We start from the raw sequence: 22,223 nt of genomic DNA, 5'->3' as shown, positions 1-22,223 counted from the left end.
TTATATGTTACATAATTGACAAAAAGTCTTCTATGTATGTCAACAGGCATCTATTGCCAAAGCCTTTTTGCCTGAAATGATTCACAAATATGATATATTTGGTATTTAAGTTTTTTGTGTTTTCCCAAAAACTACAAAATATGACTTAGGCTATTCCAACAGTTTAATAGGGTGACAATATTTAAATAAACCTTAAATGAGTAATTTTGTATTGAATTTGTCTTGCTTTCATATAGCATTACAGTTCATAACGTTAAAATGTTCTGTTTTCCTTAAGAAATGACTGGCACAATTTACCCCAATGCATTCTCCCCAAAGGCACAACTTACCCCGCACCAGGGGCAAGTTGTGCCACGAGACCACTTTTTTCCCAAAAGCTATATTTCTGAAACAATTTATTTCAGATCCAAAGTTATTGGTCTCAGGGATGCACCACATTCTGAAATATACGTACATTCTTAAGTTGACTCACTTTAAGTAAAAACTGGCACAACTCACCCCACTTTCCCCCTATAGATTTACTGTTATTTTTCCTCCCTCCTTTCTTTATACAGTATATGGCAGCTGCCAATCAAGTTGTAATTCCCTGTAGTGCCCTGAGGCACTGTTAACCTTCTACACACATTACAGACGTCCACACTCATTCACTGCTGTACCTGTACATGTGCCTGTATACGTGAGGGCTTTTGTGTTTGTGTGCTCAAGTGTGTCAGCACATTTGTGTTGCATTATAAGTGTGTGGCGCTGATAATACACCAGCCAGGATGTGCCCAAACATGCCTCCTTCACAACTCCATGCCATTATACGCTCTCTGCCACAACAACCCCAGAGCTTGGGATACGGAAGAGAGGAAACGTATGAGTGGTGACACACGGAGCATTGAACATGTCTGTGGGGGCGTTTCATCATTGTCATTAAAGTGAACCCATGCCTGCATGGTCCGATTATTCTGATTATTTAAAACCAGGAAAAAAAGCGAGTCACATATGGAAGGACAAGTTATTAGTGAAGTACAAACCTACTGATTATTGATGTAATATGCTTTTCTACCATGATATAATGAACATTATTAGCATAATTCTTATGCTAATTCACATATTGGTTAAATAAGGTCTACCTTAAATAAGGTTTACAAATGTGCTCTTTAAGAGGTTACTCTTTTGTGGTACGAATTTGCATTTCAATAGCATATTTGTGTTTGCACATCTCTTGTTGTAGTGGTGCGCGCTCTGCTCCGGGTCTCGTAAGGTACGCTTCACGCGCACAGCCATTTGAGTCATATCGCAATATATAATAGAGAGAAAACACCAATTTTCATGTTCATTAACTTGTCATTATTATATCCAAATTCTTCTGGATAATTATAGTATTCAATGGATTTGTGTAAAACATGTTTAAGTAAGGGTTATAAGTAGATCCGCATGAAACTGAATCATATTTTCTGTGGAGGAAATGTATATGCGGTGAAATGCGTTGAATGGAGTTGAGAGTACTACACTTTTAGAATTAGAAAAAGAAAGGATACAATTGCAAGGGGAATTCTGTGGAAAACTGCAGAGCTTTCTATGTTAAATCGATGGATACTGATTCCAATCAGCACTACCCTAAAAAACTATACCAAAATCTATTTAAAATACATTTATTTCATACTTCAAATCCATTAACATATTTATTGACACATCAAAAAATAAACTGATAAACTGATTTAAAATAAAACTTTATTTGGAGTATTTCTTTATTGCGCAATATACAGTTCTTAATATTATGCCTAAAAAGTATAATTAATAGCACTATTAATAAGTATTGTCTTTAAATGCAAGATATTTAAAGTGTACTTGCAATAGTTCCACTTCAGCACAATCAAATATACTTTCAGTCTATGTTTAGTTGGACCTCAGCACTACTTCTGCACAATTAAAGTGCATTAAGTATAAAATTAGTTGTTACAATTTAGCAGACTTTAAGTATACTAGTTTAGTGTACCAAAAGTACACTGGGTAGATTAGATTACTTGCAAATTGTAATTGGTTACTGATTACAAAATACATGACAATAATTGTAGTTAGTAATGTAATCCAAGGTAATATAATCTGATTACTTTTAGATTACTTTTGACCTAACTTGTTTATCACATTGATTTGAGTAGAATAATCTTGTACCATATTGATATAAAAATACGAAGAGAAAGAAAATATATTCCATTCTTTGTTATCAACAACATGAAGTGCATTAAATATTACATTACGTCAGGGTTTCCCAGACTGGGATTGGGGGTTTGTGACTTTAATGAAAAGCTATTTAGTAATTAAATCGTATATCATATTTTTTAAAATAAAGACAATAAAAAAAAAAAAAAGATTTACAATTTTTTATTTGTTTGCCTGTATGTCATGTGATCATTAACTGACATCAGAGAACCGTGAACTTTATTTTATTATTTATTATTTTTATTGACAATTTTATTATTGACCTAACTTACAAATTAAAATCTCAGGGAGTACTTTAAGTAAATATATTAGGTCAAAAAAAAAAAATAATAAAAAAAAAATATATACATAATTGCATTGCATATAAATATGAAATGACGTGAATTTGTACATTTGAATGTGTTTGAAAGACAAAAGCCTCCCAAAGGCATTAATGCATGCTTAAATAACTCACTGAAACTGAGTGATAATTCAAATAATAATTAATTTTTTAATAAGGAGTTGATTATATATGCAATGCTGAGAAAATCAATTTATTATGAATATTTGACTGCCATGGATATTGTATTGGATTGTATATCTTTATTGTCCACCAAGGTGTAAAACTGTCTTTGGCTCACCCACACATAAAATAGCAGTACATACAGTGTTAAAAACAACAAAAACAAAACAAAAACAGACAGATTCACATTTCATAAAAAGTTACAATTCATGCCGCTGTCATTTAGTTTATCAAACACTTGCTGAATTGAGAATTTTGAGCGTTTGGAATGAATGATCGCTAAAACACATTTTTTTTCACAAGAGGTATTCTGTAGCGTCTGCATGATATCAATAACAATCAATAAAAAAAAGTAACTGTAGTCTGAATATGAGTATTTTAAAACGTCATCTAATTACAAGTACTTAATTTTTGGAATATGTTCACATAATCCAGACGTGTAAAATAAATGTATTTCAAATACTTTTTTCACTAGGCTAAACATATGAGGGAGTTTATCATGTGGCATGTTTGCTGGGAATAATCCCTGTAAAGCTGCTTTGGAATAATACATATTCTGAAAAGTGTTATACAAATCTATTAAACTAAATATCTGAGGAGAAACAAAGAAACGTATAAAGTTCATACTGAAACCTGACTTTTGATTTCAGGTTAAAAAGTGAAAGCATTGTTAAAACCACTAAAAACTGCAGAAATAAACCTTTGGGCTTACATAAACAGGCCTTCCAATTAAGACTGATTAGTCAACTGGTCGTTCAGGCAACACACAGATTAGTCGACTTTGAAAATATGCACACTTCTCTGTCCCTGAACTTCGGAGGCCAAAGCAACAGCGCAGAACCTTCAGAGGTGCGAGATAAGTGGCTCTCCACTAACTTTAGCGCGACCGGCTTCCTACATCTCTGCCTCTGGTCACAAGTCTGTCAAAGCCAAAGTCTAGTGTGCCACAGCCTGTTAGAACACTAATTATCACAGCTTCTAAGAGGCAGGAATGTCACCTGTGGAAACAGTTGCAGCCTTAACAAATAATTGCATGTTCCTATCTGCCCGTCTCCAGCACCATGGAAATGGTCTTATTAGCGAGATAAAGGAGGAAGCAGGCAACAAGTCAATGCCATGGTGAGAGCGGCCCATGGCTGCGACACGCCATGATGGGAGATGACACTTATCGACAGATTACATAAACCACTCAGGTTCTAGCTAAGCAGGAATTTGGCTCCCTAAATGAAGAGAACCAATTTCAGCCATCGCACAGGGCCGGGGTAATGAAATAGAAGATGAGAGGTCTGAAATGTAATTTTCCGTGTGGACTCCTTTTGTGCGGTTATCTCTGAAGGTGCAATAATGGTTCAGTCAACGACTTTCACTGACCCCATAATGACCCACAGTAGTTCAGGTCTCTGAGCGAGGAACTATAATTACCAAATAATTACTAAATACCGCATATTGTGCATTATTGAATTTTTTTTTCTTTTTCAGAAATGTCTGAAGTATTTGAAAGTATGCTTGTTTGGAACAAGCAGTATCAAATTATGCATATTCATAGCAGCGAGACATAACTGAGATTCCACGCGCCGCGTCCGTCCTCCTAACAAATTCATTATCGCTGGAATGTGTGAAACAACTTTGGTACAACACATGAACCTTGAGAGACAATTTTACTAATTTTTAAGTCGAAATTGAAAAGGACCATTCGCATTTCATTAACATTGTTTGCATAATAACATATTTTCATAGAAACCAAAGTCTACAATGATCAAAATCAAATCAAAATGCTTAATCAAAATTCCTTGTCAGCCAATTAACAGTTTCCTTGTTGCATATAACTTACTAATATTCCAACTTTTCTTGTTTGTTTTTAACTTTAAATTCCCCATGAAATCAAAGTTTTTTGGCTTTTAGTATGAATATGTTAACCTTACTGTTTCCTAATGCGCTACAAAACAATGAAAAAATTCACATTTAGAAGATATAAGCATTCAAAACTTACAGTCTCTCGATTTTGAACGTTTCATTTTAAAATGATTTTGATGTCATCACGCTGCACTTCAGCTTCTCATCAGATCTTCTGTCCAATCAAATGCTCTCTAGAATCGAAAGCGTCCCACTCACTACATTATAAATAGACGCTGAAGCTGCAGCTGAAATTGGTCACTTGTTCACACATTTACTATTTTCTACGGTGAATGGCACATAGTGCACTATATAGGGGATAGGGAACAATTCAGACAATGTAAATATGCTTTCCACTGGGGCGAATGAAGTCTGCTCCGGTCCAGAGACACGATAACACAGAGCGGATCATATGCGCATACCGGCGCAGACCACAAAACGGATTTGAATTTGAATTCTACACAGAATGCTGTATTTTAAAGCAATATGGAGGAGATCAGGAGGAGAAACAGTTAGAGATTATGAGGAAACTGAGGCTTTATGGAGCTCAACAGCTCTGACCGAATGCTATTGCCTATTTTAAAAAAGGGGAGGAGCTGTTTGATATGTTCCGCCCTGTCTTGTTGTTTCAGTGGAAATTTTGTCAACACATTGAATAATGCTGTGCATTTCAAGGCACTTCAGAGGGCCTTTAAAGGATTAGTTCACTTCAGAATTCAGAAGTCTAAGTAAAAAAAAAACGGCCTTTACAAAAAAAGGTAAAACAACGATGTCGGACAATTTTGAAGTTGGAGGAGAAAATGAGATAGAGTTTTTTTGCACTTCCGCGGTACTTCCGCCTACGTCACGAGTGACCTTTCCAACGTGATTACGTAATGCGTGGCGCAGTGCAAGACGAGCATTTGTGGTTAAAAAGTATATAAATTTATATATATTTTTTTTTTAGAAAATGACCATTCGTTTCGCTATAGATAAGACCCTTATTCCTCGTCTGGGATCGTGTAGAGCCCTTTGAAGCAGCACTGAAACTGACATTTGGACCTTCAACCACAGTTAAATCCACTAAATGGAGAAATCCTGGAATGTTTTCCTCAAAAACCTTCATTTCTTTTCAACTGAAGAAAGAAAGACATAAACATATTGGATGAAATGTGGGTGAGTAAATTATCAGGAAATTTTAATTCTGGAGTGAACTAATCCTTTAACTTCAAAATTCTGAAATTAAACAGGTATACAAACATTAAAAATGCTCTTTGAATTTTTCCTATAAACTCTACAAGAATTTCTGGTTGTGCAGAGAGAAAATCAATTGATCTCTTTTGTACTGGATCTTTCTGCTGGTTTCATGAATAAATCTAAAGTCCCAGAGCATTGATGAATCAATGATAGAGTCTCTCACGACCAATCTCCTGAAGCAGACAGCAAAGGTCCAGTGGAGTGGACGGCAACTGGCGCTCTCCTGCTGGCAAGACCCAAGCGTTTATTTCATGCCTCTTTAAACCGGCGGGGTGAGATGCGGTGAAACCATCTGATAGGATCCAACTCAAACCTGAGGCCTGAAGCTTACCGCCTGGTGCTGCAACTACGGGCCGCTTTGGGATCAATTTCTGTTGGCCAGAGTGCTGGATTGATTTACAGGGCCTGTCAAAACAACTTTCTCCACCTGCCTCCAATGCGCCATAATTATGTGCAATGTTTGGCCCATCACACCGATGGCACATGGAAGGGCAGAGGCAGTAGTGCCTGAGGCTTAAAGCAATATTTTACACAAGAATGAAAGTCTTGTCATTTACTCACCCTCACATCTTTCCAAACCCCTATGATTTTCTTTCTACCGTTGTTTTTAAGAATGCTCTTTTCATACAAGGAAAGTGAATGGCGACAAAGAAATAATGACATTAGGAAAGCGGTCTACACTACAATCCAAGCCGTACAATAGCTTTGTGTAAGGAATACACTATTTATTCAACATGATTACAAGACACAATTAACAAGCGACACATTTTGATGCACCATATTTGAATAGACAACAATGTAATTATCAAGGATAAACCGTGTAAATTTGATTGCATGGAAATGACAAGCATGAAAATTCTGCTAAATATCCATTTGTGCTCCACAAAAGAAAATAATCCGATTTGGAATTAAATGAAGGTATTGCTTTAAATAGAACAGCTTCAAACTAACATCGTGTGACAAAAAAGCGAGCAAGAATTCAATTACATTTCAATATTGTTTACCTTATCAAAGCTTCTTTGGGATGCATTGGATGACCTTATTAAAAAAGCTTGCCTATCACAATACGCTTCAAATTCCACCGTCCCAACTTGCGAAGGTGCTATACAAGTGTGTACAGTAGTGCATATAAAAGCCAGGTAATAAAAGCTGGGAATAAAGCCCGCTTATCATAAGAGATTTCCCAGCCAAAGCCGAGGACACGGGCCGAGCGACATGCGGTGAGGCATGAGGAATGAAATGGCAGTGATGAGCAGAGAGGCCATCTGCATTTCACAAGTCCCAGCATGTCAAAGACAGCGTCTGTTTGGAGTGCACCTCCATCTGTCATAAATCACTTCTTCTCGCCACAGCACTAATGGCGGAAAGGTCACATGGAATTTTCTGACACGCTGTTTGTTTGTCATCCATCGGCAAAGGGATGCGGCTGTGTTTATTGGTGCCTCGTGAGCAGCGGCGACCAGATGAGACCCATCCGCCGGGCTCTGCGCTAACATGCTAGTAAAATCCCTGTCTGGTTAGGTTAAGCAATGTGATTTAAAAATATTGTTTCAAAAAGAGCATGACTTCGGAAAGTTCACAGACAATCAACCCTGACCGTATTACAAAAAGTTTCTTAAATACAAGATCAAAAATTTCTTTATGGAGCCATTTCTATCTGATCGAGTATTTAGGTTGATTCAATAATGTTATAATATAAATTCAATTATAACTTTTTGAATTTAGAATTTAGCACAATTTTTAGGATAACATTTTTAGTGTAATATATAGATTTTAAAATGATATGTCAAAATAGTACATCAAAATCGTTCAGCTGCAAACACTGCAAAGTCATAAATGTTATTTAATCTGAAAAATTAAGTTTGCACCAACAAAAGTCATTTTAATGGTTCTAATCAAATAGAAAATTTGCAGGTTACCACTTTTTTCTAGTGCACTTATAACTATACGTAGCTATATTTGGCTGTTTTTAGTTTATCAGTATAGTTGAAGTGTGTACATTGTTTGCAGTATTGCAAAAACTGATTCCGTCTGCCATTGTTTAAAAAACAGGAAGTCCCGCCCCCATACTCACCCCATTGGTTGAGCCAAAAGTAGACAAGTCGAGCTGCTCAAACAAATAGAGCAATGTTTAGATAGCATTTACACAAATGGCTTATTTATATAGGGCTCTATGATTTCCGCAATGTGGAAAACACAGACGGAATCAAGGAATCCAGTCATTAAAATTTAAGAATTTACTGTATTTAACGTGGAATGTCACTGAACTTGTCAAATTTGTCAGTACACTTAAAATCAAATTGTGATACAGACTAGTGTCTGTGAATATTAAACCACAAAAAGACTATTTAAATATGAATCCTGCATGTTCTGCATGTCTCTGTGTGTGAATGAATGACACAGACACAGACACAGACAGTGTGGTTTCACATACACACACTGAAGCATGCATGACGCTCGTGGTGTTTTCAGCCTCTGCCACCTCACTATATGAGAGCATGAATGGATGAGCTTCATCTCCAGAGCTGCTCTGAGAGTCAATTCATGAGCATTTTAACATTTCATTTTAAAAAAACTATTGTCGTATCATAAACACAGAAACTCAAAGGTCTTCACGTCAAAATAAAAGTTTGGTTTAACTTGAAGAAATTGTGACAGAATTTAGCTGTGTCAATGTAATAATACTAACACTAATACACTAATACATTATTACTAAAACTTTATTTTTTAAAGGAATAGTCTATAACTTTTCTTCCATGTTTTAATTTGAACAGTAAAGCTATGTTGTGCAGCACAAAAAAAAGTTTAATTTCATATGATTAAAATATAAAATAAATGAATGTTTTATTCCTTGATTTGATTGCCAGAAAAATTAAAAAACACAACATTACGAAAAAAGAACATTTCACTGAAATGAAAATTTTAAAAAGTAAATTTTGATGTTTTTATGAATTTGATTATTAACATTTAATTTCAAAGGGCCCCCAAAAATTGCAATTTTTGTTAAAAATGTAATAAATTGCTGTTAAATTAATTAGACATGCTTTTTGATTACTAAAATTCACTTTAACCATTAAAATAGAGTCCAAAAATTAAAATGGGAAAAAAAAAATGGAATCCAGAAAAATTAAAATGGAATTTGGAAAAAAATAAAACAGAATTTGGGAAAAATTAAAACGGATTTCATAGGGCCTACTTATGGGTGTCTCTGCACATTAAAAACAGAATGCGTGGATATATTGCAAATTTCACAGACGATTATGCTTAAATAATCGAGAGAAGCAGAAATTGTGATCACAATCAAAATATGATTAATCGTGCAGCACCAGGGTGTTACTCACCCTCATGTAGTTCGAAACCTGTATGAATTAATTTTTTCTCAGAACACAAAAGAAGATATGAAGAATGTTGGCAGCCAAACAACACTGGAACGCATTGATATTTAAAAAAAAAAATGATGCACTTCACCTTAAAATCAGTAGCTGAATGGCATAGTAAATGTTTCCAGCAACTGTAACTTTATAATAAATAATAAAAAAAAACAACCCCTGGAACTCTTGGTATTTGCACAAGGCATTGGAGAGGTTAAGCAGTGTTTACAAAGCTGAAGGCCGCACTGTAGCAAGATTTCAAACTCATTGAGCAGGCCCACTTTGCATACTAATGTTCAAAGGTAGCTTAAAGTCTGTATCTTCACCCTGTAAATCCAGGCCAGCTCCAAGGCAGAGGGAATCTGCCCGGGCTCCGCAGCTCATGATAACAATACAGCAGCAATTAATGAAAGGCCTGCTAGGGATTTATTACGACGGAGGAGAACAGAATACGGTGCCAGAGATCCTGGACGCTCGGCGTTTGAATACAGGCCACAAATTATAAACAGTTTCAGTAAATGAAGTGACTGAGCGTCTTTGTTCCACAGGCGTACATCTTCCTATTGCTAGCTAGGAACAAGGCGCACTAACCACTAGCGTGGCCAGCTCTGGGAAAGGAAGTTATTGAAGCCTGGATTTCCTGCTTTCAGCTGTGGCCAAGAACTTGGAGGTTTATGGCGGTTTCAGGAACTGACTCATCTAATGATTCATGGATCAGAGATTGCTTTTCACATGTGTCTGGTCATGGAAAAACTTGCTTGAATAAGAACATACAACATTTTAGTATGCCAAAGATGGCTGAAGGGCACGGTATTATTAGATATAAAAGCGTAAGTCCTTCAGAATGTTTTTGTTTGGTTTTTTTTTCAAGTTGTTCGGACGCCATTTGTATCAACATTAATTTCTTCCACTGAACTGACTAAGCCCTCCATCTGGTTTGAGTTACAAGGCTATAACTTTGAAATGCTGGAAGTGGTCTCGCTAGTCTTTTCAGGTTTAACAACAAGCAAAAATGCTCTTGAATTCGCAGAAAATGTCTTCTATTACCAATGTTTACCAATGTGAACGCTCCAAAGTCATGCGACAATTAATCTTCAAACTAAAGTGGTCTCTGTGTTTCAAATGGGGTGCATTTAAAAATTGTTCTGGAGCATCACAATGCAAGTTTTTAATGTTGGTTTAAATTTTTACCAACAAAACATGAATAGCACTTGCAGAAATGGTCGTCAGGACCAAAGTGCGCTCCGTAGCTGGCAGTCATTTTATGGCAGTTGTCCTGAAGCACATTTACTTACATGACGTCAGTGGCTAAGAGCCAGCTTTTCATTTTGGTGGCAATTTACCTCAGCTTCTTTACAGGCGTGTTGTTACAACTAAACAGCAGACCACACTCAGTTATTCCCTTGGAGAATCAATTTACCGTGGGTCGTGTTCAGACTCCAGACTACTGGTTTCTGTTTGTATCACGAGATTAAACGCATTTTTAGACGTATCGAATGAACACTTGATTTAGCCTATGTTAGATCAGTATATATATATATATATATATATATATATATAAACATTTCCTCAGTCTAAAAACAGAGGCAACATGAATTTCACACAAAAAAGGAGCCTGACCAACTGCAAAATGTGAGAAATGAAAAATGAATTTTGAATTCAAAAAGAATTTTGGGCCATTTTTATATGTGATCATAGATATGATACACATTCGAACCGCTGCCATGTGACCCAAGCGTGAATCATCAAATCAGTGTCCAGTTGCATTTCCGATTATCCACCTTTTTCCTGAGTAAACGATGAGCGCCGCTGTCATGAGAAATCGAGTCCCCCCACAACCACTCCCCAGGAATCGGGTCTCCTTTAGGACCTGATCAAAAGTTATTATCGTGATGTCTTGACTAATAACTTCTTTCATTATTGTATGATGTTTATTACATTATGTGCACAAACAACATGCTTGAAATATAAAACGAATGCCCAATTGCATAATAAAACAATCTGGAAACACAACCATGCGTATTTTTTCATAAGGATAAGCATTGTTGCAACATACTATGCTCTGTAAAAGTAATTTAATATTACTTTTACACAATAATAATAGCAATGTGGTATAGTATATAATGATACTATAATACATTTTTAATAAATTAATTGTCATGCTAAGAACACACAAACATCATTTATTTGAAACATGTAATTGAGAACTATATTGGAAGCAAAAAACATTCCGATTCCTGGAGGGACTCGATTTCTCACCACACCGCCATGAGGAATTCAAACTTGCGTTTGGATGCTGTCCTGTTTCCGGTCTCCATAGGAACACATTGTCAAAACGGGGAAACAAAAAGTCTCTGAATAAAGTAAACATAAACTTTTTGAACATTACTAAAAAATAAACATGTGCAAAGGGTTAAGCTGTGCTGTTGTTGGCTTCTTCATAACAGCAATAAACTGAAGAAATTCCTGGAAAGTTCGTGTTTTGAGCACCAGCGAATCTGAAGAGAATGTCCGTACACGGCATTATATGCTAGACTGGCAAGAGAAAACGAGCATGCCTTGCAGCACTTAAGTTAAAATACTCCCCAAAGAGGGTATATGTGCGCAATAATGATTTTGCTGACAAAATCCCATGAATTTCATCCTGATCGGGAGCTGCATGAAGGATATGAGCGCTCATTTGTTTTCAGTGCAGCTAATTCGGACAGCTTTGATGAGTGAAGCGCTGACAAAAGACAGTCATTGGAGCCATGTGCTTGTTAAATCATTTTCATAGGTTTAACAATACATTATCAGCTCGGAAAATACGCTAATTTGACTAGACTCACCGGAGACCAGAAACGTAAAGCATAATTCCAGTACGAGTCAGGCGAGACTTCCGCGTTTAGTGATAGTCACAACGCAAGATGTGCAACGTCAAATATAGGAATCGTGGTTGATCCGTACAGACCAGGCAACATGGTTTGAAACTCGCGTGATTCTAGGATTAATTGCAAAGTTGTCCTTTCAAGCGATTTTAAACTATACGAGCACAAAGCGACGTGAAAGAGAACTCAATTTGGAAGTCACACGCTGTTTTCACAGTCACACAGACAGCACATGAACACCAAATTCCATTCTCTTCCGCGTCTATTTGTTTTTGAATGGACACATACATGCAAAATTAAATCAAAATGCCCGTCTCGGTGAGCATCCTTGTAAACACAGTCGCTTATAGCTTACGTGAATGTAAACAATTGAGATGCGTATCATTATATTGGATCAATGCATTAGCTCTTAAAGTGACAGCAGCCTAAAAAACCTGCTGCCGTCTGTCATTAATGTTAATCAAACAACAAAGTACAAAGAGAAAATCACATTTGTAGCTTTAACAAAGATTAATTTTATTTAATTTATACAGTGAAGAATATGCAGTGTTATTTTACATCTTATTATTCAATTTCTCTACCTGAATACTGTTAGACTTACCTGAAAAAAACTTTTAAAATGTAAAAACTTTCTGTAAAAACTTAAAACAAACATTAACCAAAAAAAACAAAGTTGTCCGCACACTGAAAGACATGCAATTAGACCAAATCAAGGGTCTATCACAAAAATGACTTTAATTAGACATCTACAAAGTGAAAAAATGTGCAAAAAAGTGACAAGTGTCTTAAAAACAGACCAAAGAGCAGACGTTTCAGCTCATGCTTTCTAGTCTTGAGCATTGAAGAAAGCATGAGCTGAAACGTCTGCTCTTTGGTCTTTTTTTAAGACACTTTTTTCACTTTTGTAGATGTCTAATTAAAGTCATTTTTGTGATAGTCCCTTGATTTGGTATAATTGCATGTCTTTCAGTGTGCGGACAACTTTTGGTTGATCAAACTGTTCTTGATTTACGCACCTGGGAACGGACTGGTTATCTTTTGGAGTGCATACAACATCAACTTTGATGCATAAAAACAAACTTCAAAAATGTTATACATTTTAAGTTATTTATTTGTTTTTTGTTAAATAACTCTTTAACTGAATGTTTTTTTATAAACTTGCTTACTTTGAGAATAATATGTGATCCTAGACCACAAAACCAGTCATATATTTGTAGCAATAGCCAACAATACATTATATTGGTCAAAATTATTGATTTTTCTTTTATGCCAAAAATCATTAGGATATTAAGTAAAGATCACGTTCCATGAAGATATTTTGTAAATATATCAAAAATGTATTTTTGTGAGTGGATATGCATTGCTAAGGACTTCATTTGGACAACTTTAAAGGTGATTTTCTCAATATTTTGATTTTTTTTGCACCCTCAGATTCCAGATTTTCAAATAGTTGTATCTCGGCCAAATATTGTCCAAACAAACCATACATCAATGAAAAGCTTATTATATTCAGCTTTCAGATGATGTATAAATCTCAATTTCAAAAAATTGACCTTTATGACTGGTTATGTGGTCCAGGGTCACATATAATAATATATTAAAAAAAAAAAAGTTTATTACTGATAAATTTATTTAGGGCTATCAATATTAAGCATATTAAAAAAATGTTTATCAGCATGAATCAAACATAAAATTTCAGCGTTGTCAGTATCAATTTCTCAAATTGTGGTGTTGTGGAATTTGGTATATTCGGTTTTGTGAGTTTTTTTAGTGTGATGGTGTTTGACTTCACGCTTCTCACTGATAATAGACACGGCTTCCTACAAACATGAACGTGAACAAAGTGTTTGCAATAAATCCGACGAAAGAAAGAAAACCAGACTTAAAATACTTTTACGTATAATACAACCTAAAAAATGCTGGCTGGGTTGTTTCAACCCAAATTTGGGTCAAAAATGGACAAACCCAACCGTTGGGTTAAATTTTTAAATTAAATTTTTTACCCAACGGTTGGGTTTGTCCATATTTGAGCTAAATTTGGGTTGAAACAACCCAGCATTTTTAATGTGTGAGGAAACAGGGCAAAGGCCGTTGATTTCACACTGATTAACAGTGAATAACAACCACAACTTAAATCAGTTGATGTGAACTAATATAAACAATTCCAGCACCGAAACATTGAAAACAGAGTGTCAGTACTGTCGCAACCCCTAAATTCATTTTGTTTGAAAAACAAGCATTCAGTGAACAAAGAACAATGCTTGACAGACACTGATTTGTAAAACTTGTTTTTAAAAAAATTTATTGTAGCAGCTGCGGTTTCGATGCACGCGGTAGCGATCTGTGAAAGAGTCAAACTTTGCTAGGTTTGACATTATAACCAGCTTTCACCCATTATGACACGCTTCCTTTTTTTCTCCATCCAACGTATGCAATTAATTTTCTTCAAAACATTGTATTGTGTTACTAACAAAACCAGAGGATCCATCCAAAAGACCATAAAAACATCTGTTGAGTTCATCAATCAGGAAAGAATGACCAATACTTGGGTTTACATAAAACAGCATCTGAATTGTTCAGCTCTTTATTTACAACAGCTGTTTGCATTACTTGAAGAATGCGCTTGAACCATCCTTGTATTCACTAAATATACTGTAATACGAAGTACAGAATTCCTGCTATTATGCCAATCATTAAACGCAGGACCATCCCCTTCCAAAGACCTCACGAACGTATAATATTTTCCATTGCTTTGATTTTTTTTACCCCTCCCGGCGATAATCTTAATTCCTGTTTGACCGCAGATAGATTCTAATAGGAAATGATGCCTATGAAGAGTAAAACACACAGGACGTGGCTGTTTGTGTTGGTCTGTCTCCCAGCAGAGTTTAGTAGTTCACATTACCCCTGACCACAGAGCACAGCAAAGTGAGTTAGCTGCTTCTAGAAGTGGCAAAGGCACTTTTGTGCGGTTCATTCATATCTGTTGTAGCCTTGTTGAGGTAAACCCTATTTCATAGTGTGTCGCCATTATAAACCTATTCGATCGAGTGAACATAAATCACGTGCAGTCAATAAAAACATCAACATGTGAGAGAACATATGCCTGGAATCGCTTGTTTTCAGTGTGCCAGGTGTTAATTCGAGAATAACTGCTAATTTGGACATGATTCAAAACAACTCTTGAAATGATTCACTAGAATGATGCAATCTTTCCAACAGAAGTAGATCGACATATGCTCATGGAAATCATAAGCTGCAGATTTTCAAAATCAACAGTTTGTTGTAGCACTACTAAAAATATTTCATTTGCATACATATTCCAACTCCATGTGATTTACATCACTCGTACACAAAGCTCACAACGGGCTGTTAGCAAACATCCCACACGGGGAAAATACAAACTGAGGAAATGCTATTGTTTAGCATGCAGGATGTCAGTCAGACTAGAATATGCTCCGACTTTTTGATCTTTCGTCCTTTTAAAAGAAGCAACTCGGAACGAACACGTCGAAGCCGGCCGACGGAAAGTTAGCGACTCAAATATGAAGCGATTTAAAATGCCATTGATAAGCTGAGTGAAGAGATATCTTATCTGAGGCATACATGGGCCATATGGTGCCACGGCTGCTGCCGCCTGTTGCTGGCATAACAAAAGCCCGGCCTGGACAGCGAATGACGGGCACAGCATTAGCCTGGATTCCCTGCGCGGTAAACCCCAAGAGCAAACGTTCATATTTGCTTCTTCTTTTTTCTTTTTTTCTTACAGGTGCAGAAAGGGTCTAAACCAGATGTCTGCTTGAGCACAAAACTGTTTGCCTTCTACAATTCAGCAGCCTCACACACACACACACACACTCCTCCCCGGCTCAGCAACAGGAAAAACAATAGGTTCTCTCTGTGCGCTCCCATTCCCTCACAATCCTCCATTCCCAGAGGTAACCCAATCCACTATGTCTGAGCAATGCACCTATTCTCTTCTCATTTCACAACTGAAAGACCGCTTTCTTCCTGAGCCACGCCGGAGAGCACCACTGAAACAGAAAGTATTGAAATTAATGTTTTTCCCTCCTGATTCAAATTCATTATTTATGGTCAGTGACATGCAATTTTCCTTAAAAGTGATAGTAGCTTGAAAGGGCAATGCGGTACTACTTTTGCAAGCTAAAAATACAGTAGTTTAATAACTCATTTAGAGTTTTTGTCGGTCGTGTTCTGATCAATAAATAACACCATTATGTGTAATGTGCATTTTATAAATTAGAGAGGCTGTAATATGAGCGCTGGAATCCATCTATCAATGCTTTGAACCACATTTAAAGTTCAAGACAATCCTCATTCATAAATGATAATAAGCACATACCTTACACTCGAGCAACCCTCTTAACACAAATTAGCAACATACTAACAAACAGCCAACTAAAGTAAGCTTAAGTTTGAAACTTTAAATGATTATACAGTTTATTGTTTCCCCTTTTAAGACTACTTTGATAAACGTATTCTGTTTTTAGAGTCAGATGTCTGATGGGTTCAGTCAGTGTGAGACAATGTTGCATTCTCTGACTTGAAAATGTCAAGCAAGCGTGCGTTCAACAGGTCTATGCGCGCACAAAGCACTTATTGCCATGCCTGTTTTACACAACTAGCAGATTTGCTTCTCATCACTGTGATACTGTATGTCAGAGGTCACATCTGATAGAAGTCAATCTGTTTACTGTATGTAGTACATGATAATGGCCCAGTTAGAGGACACAAACAACACATTGTGTCGCTCGGACCCTTCTTTATAAAAGGGCCAATGTGAAATATAAGACAATAATTAACTGCAAGAAAAGAGGTCTTTTCCCAAAACACACAATAGAGGAACTTGTTTCCCTGTTAAGAATTAAAGTCCGGCAAGGGGCAAGAGTTTTAAAGCTTTTGCATTAGAAAGACAAAGTGAAACAGTTACTGTATGTCCGTATGGTACACTGTAAGAAGTGCAAATGTGCTATTTTCACCTTCACAGCAATAATCAGTTTGTTTCCATCAAATCGTAGTCATTTCAACTCAATTTTGTAAGTATGAGAACTCAAATTTCATCAAATATGACATTGCAAGTGGTCAAAAAAGGTTGAGACTGATCCTACATAATTTAAAGCAACAATTTTAGTAGGGTGACAGTGTGATCTGACCCAGTTTGTTTGATTCAGTCATATTACATATTATTGACTTGAATAAAATCAAGTGCATTTTTAGTCTAAAAAGCGTATTTAAGGATGTTATATTTTATTTACTCAAACAATTTACTTTAGTGAGTACAGTAATGTCACCTCAAAGTACTTTATTTTACAGCGTCATGTTTCATAGGTAGTTACTATAGTAATAACTATAGTATAGTAAGTACTATAGTAAGTACATGTAGTTACTTAATATTACTTAAATGTATAATTACAGTGTAACAAAGACACCTCAAAATAAAGCAAATTCTTCCAGCTAAAATATATTATACACAGTTAAAATTATCAATTTGTTTCCATCAAATCGTAGTCATTTCAACTCAATTTTGTAAGTATGTGAACTCAAATTTCATCAAATATGACATTGCAAAAGGTCAAAAAATGCTGAGACTGATCCTACTTAATTTAAAGCAATCATCTGACCCATTTCATTTGAATCAGTCATATTACATTTATATTAATATTATTGACTTGAATAAAATCAAGTACATTGTTTAGTCTAAAAAGCATATTTAAGCATGTTGTTATATTTTATTTACTCAAATAAGTACTGAGAAATATTAATTAACAACATGTACTTACTATAAGGTTACGGTTTGGTTACAATTTACAGTTATTACTATAGTGAGTACAGTAATGTCACCTCAAAGTACTTTATTTTACAGTGTCATGTTTTATAGGTAGTTACTATAGTAATAACTATAGTATAGTAAGTACGTACTATAGTAAGTACATGTAGTTACTTAAATGTATAATTACAGTGTAACAAAGACACCTGAAAATAAAGCAAATTCTTCCAGCTGTTTCCCCCTAAAATATATTATACACAGTTAAAATAATCAATTTGTTTCCATCAAATCGTAGTCATTTCAACTCAATTTTGTAAGTATGTGAACTCAAATTTCATCAAATATGACATTGCAAGTGGTCAAAAAAGGCTGAGACTGAGACTGACTGACCAGTTCGTTTGATTCAGTCATATTCATATTATTGACTCGAATAAAATCAAGTACATTTTTAGTCTAAAAAGCATATTTAAGCATGTTGTTATATTTTATTTACTCAAATAAGTACTGAGTAATATTAATTAACAACATGTACTTACTATAAGGTTACAATCTACAGTTATTACTATAGTGAGTACATGTAGTAATGTGTAACTATGTCACCTCAAAGTAAAGGGTACTTTATTTTAGTGTCATGTTTCATAGGTAGTTACTATAGTAATAACTATAGTATAGTAAGTACTATAGTAAGTACATGTAGTTACTTAGTGTAACAAAGACACCTCAAAATAAAGCAAATTCTTCCAGCTAAAATATATTATACACAGTTAAAAACTGTGTAATAAATCATTATGAGCTCTAATTTAAAGGTTTCATAAGCTTTGTGATGAAAGAAATGACTAATAGCTTTATTATAATAGTCAATAACAGTAAGGGAGTAATCATAATTAGCTTGATTGTACAGAATTAAAACTGAAAAGTGAAACTCGCTTTTCTTTTTGAGTTTAAGCAGCTGGAGATGTGATTTCATAATTAATGAATGCACAAAAGGACAGTGAAACTGTTCAAAACGTCAAACATTACAGAATAATAACATGTAAGGTGAAAGTATGGAGTTGGTAAAGCTAGTAGTCATTGATGAATTGCTAGGCTAAGCTATGCGCTGTTACTATCGTTCATAGTTTCGTTCCTTGTGATGAAACAGCGTTTCTGAAGAAGATACTTTAAAACAAACACATTGTAACTGACACACTATGTTTTAACTGGCATTATCGTTTATAAAGTCTAAACACAGCACGCCGAGGAACGACATTACTCCATAAGGAACAGGGCGGGCAATCCCAACAAAGGAAATGACAGAGGAATAGCAGCCAGATTCTCCATGTAATCTTTCTGAAACAAGCTGAAAACAACTGCTACAATTGTATACAGCAGATTTGGACAAACTTTGAAACTGCACAGCAGTGAGGTAAAGTTTCTCAAGAGTAAGTGTGAAGTTAAGAGCGAGTACACAGGGTTGCTGTTGCTGTTGTTGTTGTTGTTGTTATTAAAATAAAAGACGCACATATTAAAGCTTAAGGATGTGATGCGTTTTCCGTGTGGTTATGTGCGTATTTAACATGCATGGTAATACAAGATGCCAAGAGTCCACGTAAGTCAAATACATAAAGAGAAGAAAAGTCAAATGTGTACTTACGGGTGAGATCTGAACAGAAGTTGGAGAATAAACGCCAAAGATACGCGAGCAACAAGTCTCTCCTCGATATATTTGTGCACCGCTCCGAAATGTGCAGCGTAGCCAACTATGGAGGAGAAAACAGCAACATTTGGATCCGTCATCTTGTCCAAAATTCTTTTCATGCAATAATCAATGTCCAAAAACGTTGCCCCAAAACGACGCGTATTGTTTCTGGTGTAAATGTACAGGACTTACTGCAGAGCACGAGCGCGCAAGGTCAGCTTCTTTAGCAAAAATGTGAAAAATGTCAAAGATTTTCGTGCTATGTCAGACTGAGTCAGTGGACAAAGTGAAAGCACCCTGTTGCTGCAGCGTCGAACTAAAATCCCATTGAAAAGATACTTTGAGCCCGACCCCTCTTGTTACATGCCTATCAATAGTCATATAATCACGCAACACAGTTTGTATTTGCTCGTCTGCTTTAACTTAATCCATACAATCATTTGATCTGAAGCCATTAAGGGCTAATTACCTTAAAACTTACCTTAACGTCCGCTTTATTTATATCAAAATTTAAGTTCGGCCCCTTTGTTTTGTTCTAGTGTGGGTTTGTATAGTTTTTTGCAAACTGTGTAAAGTTATTCTTGTGTTTTGGGGCCGGCCGGGAATGTGAACGTGAATCTCCGCCGCACCGATAGAGATGCGAAGAATGCTCGGAATGAGAGCAGGAATGAAATGAACGCGAGCGTCGAGTTTGCAGCAGGGCGGAGCGAGAGGGTGGCGTCATCCCGCAGCTTCTCCCACATCCATGGGGATGACCTCACAGGACACGTCCAAGCCCTCCTCCAATGGGAGACAGCACTGGCTTGTTTATACTTTCTAGCCCACTTGTTTGCAACGTATCGATTCAGATCTATGTAACAACACTACTTTCGAGGTTTAATGGTTCAGTAGCTATATAGCCTGCATATATATATATGTGTGTGTTAAATAATAACATTATTTACAAAATAGTATAGAATTAAAATATATGATTGCAATGTGCAACGTTTATAATATTTGTCAAAGTGCTTGGAATATCAAAAAGACTCAAATTTAAATTTTTATATTTGATATTATGTTATTATTTATCAAGTTAAACAGCATATATGTTATTATTTATCAATGTCAATTATTTATCAATGTAAATAGCATATATATATTGATAAATTGATAAATAATAACATTATTTATAAAATAATATAACATTTAAATATATTATTGTAATGTGCAACGTTTATAATATTTGTCAAAGTGCTTGGAATATCAAAAAGACTAAAATATGTGATATTATGTTATTATTTATCAATTTAAACAGCATATATGTTATTATTTATCAATGTAAATAGCATATATATATATATATATATATATATATATAGATAGATAGATATAATATAATATTATATAAAATAATATAAAATTTAAATATATTATTGTAATATCAAAAAGAGTCTCAAAGCATCTTTTTTTATTTCATTTATAATGGTTTTCATAATAACTGTAGAACCACGGTATTTTGTTGAAAACAATGATTACCATGGTATTTTTCGGAGTGATATATAGGGTTATTAAAGGGCATAATGTTTTAGTCAGCAATTGATTATGCAATGCAACTACTGAACATTCATAGTATTATATATTATTCAAACCATCATATAAAAATGTGTTGTTTGTATTAGTAGGCTATATGAAGTATACAAATGTATACCAGTCAAATAATGGGAATAATTAAGATGTTTTAATGTTTTTGAAAAAAGACTCTTCTGCTCACCAAGCCTGCATTTTGTGAAATATTGTTTATTCCTGATGTTAAAGCTGAATTTTACTCCAGTCTTCAGTGTCACATGATCCTTCAGAAATCATTCTGATATGCTGATTTGCTGCTCAGTTATTATTATCAATGCTTACAGTTTTTGCTTCTGAATACTTATGAAATGTAATGAATTTTTTTTTTCAGGATTCCTGAATGGAAAGTTCAAATGAACAGCTCTCTTTTCTTTCATTATAAATGTCTTTACCGTCACTTTTGATCAATTTAATGTGCCCTTAGTGAGCTTTAAAGAGGTGGTTGATTATGATTTCACTTTTTTAACTTTAGTTAGAGTGTAATGTTGCTGTTTGAGCATAAACAACATCTGCAAAGTTACGACGCTCAGAGTTCAATGCAAAAGGAGATATTTACTTTTAAAGCATTCTCTGTTTAAGGACTACAACAAACAGCTGGTAGGGACTACAATGAGCTTCTTCCTGGGTCAGTGACATCACTAATCCCAACATTTACATAAACCCCGCCCCCGAGAACACACAACAAAGGGGGTGAGGCCATGTTGGGCTGCTTTAGAGAAGAGGAAGAGTTGTTGTAGTAGAGTGTTGATGACATGCCATCATTTAACGCCGGACTGCTTCACAAACGAGGGTCAATTCAACAGAAAAGATGAACATGATGTCACATGCTAGTCGATGAGTTGAATCAACTCCACAGCAACTACATAAATTTATCCACTAACCATTCAGAACCGTACAGTTTCATTCTAAAAGTTGTAACTTCTTCTTGAGTCTCTCCATCAGTGTCGACTCCGGTTTGAACAATGTAAGGCTGAACACCGTTACTGACAATCCTCATTTTGGCTGCGTGAGATTCTCCAGCTTTGTTGTTGTTGAGCTGTTAAAGCTCCGCCCTCTTCTGGAAAGCAGCAGCTCA

General features: G+C 35.5%; 1 protein-coding gene across 10 annotated transcripts in view; it reads right to left on the bottom strand.

Annotated features, from left to right (window-relative positions):
• Window positions 1-20,282, bottom strand: part of tead1b (TEA domain family member 1b) — an 89,186-nt gene extending 68,904 nt beyond the window's left edge. For 3 of the 10 annotated variants that reach the window (XM_048186246.1, XM_048186245.1, XM_048186247.1), the window contains exons 1-2: window positions 20,025-20,276; window positions 19,499-19,604 (exon numbers count right to left, since the gene is read on the bottom strand). The gene's annotated coding sequence lies outside the window, so the exon portion shown is untranslated. Of the gene's footprint in view, window positions 1-19,498; window positions 19,605-19,735; window positions 19,912-20,012 lie in introns of those variants that run through there. The other 7 variants (XM_048186239.1, XM_048186244.1, XM_048186243.1 and 4 more) reach the window with 6 other exon arrangements.
• Between the last annotated feature and the right edge of the window lie 1,941 nt (window positions 20,283-22,223).

Source organism: Megalobrama amblycephala, linkage group LG3 (assembly GCF_018812025.1).
Source record: "Megalobrama amblycephala isolate DHTTF-2021 linkage group LG3, ASM1881202v1, whole genome shotgun sequence".
Classification (NCBI taxonomy): Eukaryota; Metazoa; Chordata; class Actinopteri; order Cypriniformes; family Xenocyprididae; genus Megalobrama; species Megalobrama amblycephala.
Note: the sequence above shows the minus strand (reverse complement) of the source record. Positions and strands in the feature narration are given on the sequence as shown.